The sequence below is a fragment of the Rhododendron vialii genome, chromosome 11a (genome assembly GCF_030253575.1).
Source record: "Rhododendron vialii isolate Sample 1 chromosome 11a, ASM3025357v1".
Classification (NCBI taxonomy): domain Eukaryota; kingdom Viridiplantae; phylum Streptophyta; class Magnoliopsida; order Ericales; family Ericaceae; genus Rhododendron; species Rhododendron vialii.
The window spans coordinates 28,225,692-28,228,456 of NC_080567.1; the positions used below are offsets into that span (position 1 = coordinate 28,225,692).

At 46.0% G+C, this 2,765-nt stretch overlaps 1 non-coding gene across 1 annotated transcript; it reads right to left on the minus strand.

Moving 5' to 3' along the window:
• Positions 1-263: 263 nt before the first annotated feature.
• Positions 264-370, minus strand: LOC131309002 (small nucleolar RNA R71). The gene has a single exon (XR_009194675.1). It is a non-coding gene; the product is annotated as a small nucleolar RNA R71 (small nucleolar RNA).
• Between the last annotated feature and the right edge of the window lie 2,395 nt (positions 371-2,765).

The window sequence follows — 2,765 nt, forward strand, 5'->3', positions numbered from 1 at the left end:
TGCATCACATTAACATGATGCCATCTTTTTATGGCAAAGACAAAGAATGCCCGTACACTCATATGCGGGCATTCGAGGAGTTGGTATCCACAATAGTGTCCATGCCTGCTCAACTTGAGTCCGCAAAGCTAAAACTCTTCCCATTTTCAGTAAAAGACAAAGCCAAGATTTGGTTGAATAACATAAGGCCCCAATCCTTGGCAAATTGGGCGGATTTATCAAAGGCTTTCTACATGAAATTTTTCCCCCCACATCTCACAAAGGAACTCATGAATCAAATCCAAACGTTTAAACAAAAAGAGGGGGAATCATTTTATCAATATTGGGAGAGGTACAAGGATTTGCTAAACTCCATTCCACATCATGGCCTACCGACTTTTCAAAAGGTCGAGTACTTGTTAAAGGGATGCTTTCAAAGTACTCGACACCTTATGGATAGCATGTGTGCTGGTGGAGTTATGGCAAAAACCCCTGAAGCGGCGTGGGACTATTTTGAGGAATTAGCGGAAAAAAATCAAAACTGGGATTGCTCAGACCCCTCTGAAAAGAATGTGTTTAATCCGGCTCCGAGCAATTCCGGTAAATTTCAATTAAATGAGCAAAATGAGCTAGCTGACAAGGTCGCCCAGCTTTCCTGCCAAATTGAAACTTTACAACTTAATAAAGTTGCTGGGGTGGCCTCTGTGGCCAAGGCGGAAGACATTTGTGTTTTATGTGAAGTTGCAGGTCATGCTACGAGGGATTGTCAGATGCTCCCTGCCGTCAAGGATATTCTCCAAGGAACCGGCCCATCAAAGGTCAACGCCGTTAATCAACGGTTTGACCCTTATTCTCAAACTTTCAATCCGGGGTGGAAGATGCATCCTAATTTCCGGTGGAGCGATTCTCAAACTCCCGGACCGCCACAAGTTCCACCACCTCAACAACACCAAGCTTTCCGGCCTTCTCAATCTCAAGGAGCGCCGAGATTTTCCCAACATCAACAACCCCCGGGGTTTGCACCGCCAGGACCTCCGCAAGGGCCAAATCAATTCCAACCTCAAAAGCGGTCCTTGGAGGAGATTATGTCATCTTTCATGCAAAGCCAAACATCCCTCAATGAGCAAACCACTCAAACACTCGGGGAAATCAAGAATCAAATGGTGAAGTTGACTAATACGGTGGGAATTCTCCAACAAGAAAAGGGGAAACTTCCGACTCAACCCTAAGCAAATCCGCAAGGAACCAATTATGTGGCGAGCTCTTCGGTGCTTAGTCCCGAGCAAGCCAAGTCCATTACAACATTGCGGAGTGGTAAGGAGATTGATAAGGCCATTCTTCCCAAGCCCATCAAGCCTCCCGTAACACCAAGTGTCCTGCAAGCTCCGGATCCTCCTATTGACTCACCAACCTCGGAGCCTTCTCCCGTTGGTGAGCATCCGACAAATCTCAGGAAGAAGAACCCAAGGCTCCCGTTCCTCAAATTCCGGCCCCGTTTCCCCAACGTTTGAAAGCTCCGGCCCATGCCAACACCAACTCTGAGATCTATGAGCTTTTTAAGCAAGTGAGGATCAACATTCTGTTGGTGGATGCAGTCAAGCAAATCTCTACCTATGCCAAATTTCTTAACGACTTATGCACCCAAAAGCGTAAGTTAAATGTTCACAAGAGGGTGTTGTTGACAGAGCAAGTGAGTTCTATTATTCAAACCAACGTGGTTCCGAAGTATAAAGATCCGGGGTGCCCTACCATTTCCATCACAATCGGAGGTACAAAGATCGAGAAAGCTCTCCTTGATTTGGGGGCTAGTGTGAACTTGCTTCCATATGCCGTTTATGAGCAACTTGGGTTGGGGGAGATGAGGCCAACATCGGTGACCCTTCAATTGGCCGATAGAAGCATTCATGTCCCACGCGGGATGGTGGAGGATGTACTCATGCAAGTGGATAACTTTATCTATCCAGTGGATTTTATCGTGTTGGATACATGCCCTGTGCCCTCCTCGCAAGTGTCAATGTCGACTCCGGTCATTCTTGGGCATCCATTCCTGGCCACTTCCAATGCCATTATCCATTGCCGAAGCGATTTGCTAAACCTCACTTTCGGCAACATGAGGATGGATGTGAATGTGTTTAATATCGAAAGCCAAATGGGGGATGACGAGTGTGTTCATGAAGTCAATCTTATCAATTCTTTGGTCCAAGAGCACGTCGATACTTTCTTATACAAGGATCCGTTGGAAGTTTGCCTTACCGCTGAAGATGAGACATTTCTAGACTCACCGGGGGTGGAGTACTTGTATTCTTTGCTTGACATGGAAGATGTGTGTGAGACAGATGTTTGGTCCCCAAAATTTGAAGCGCTACCACCTTTAGCAGGCAAGAGTCTCCCTTCAAGTGTGCAATTTCCAAAGCTTGAGTTAAAGGTTTTGCCCGATACTCTCAATTATGCTTTCTTTGGGCCCGATGCCACTTTTCCCGTGGTGATTTCTTCTTCATTGAATGAGCATCAAGAATCACGACTCTTGGAGGTATTAAAGCGGCGTCGCGTAGCTATTGGATGGTCTATTGCTAATATTCAAGGAATTTATCCTTCCTTATGCACTCACCATATTTATCTTGAGGATGACCTCAAACCTTCCCGCCAACCCCAACGCCGTTTAAATCCCATTATGAAAGAGGTGGTCAAAGCAGAGGTCTTGAAGTTGTTAGACGTCAGCATCATATACCCTATCACTGATAGCAAATGGGTTAGCCCGATACAAGTTGTTCCGAAGAAATCTGGAG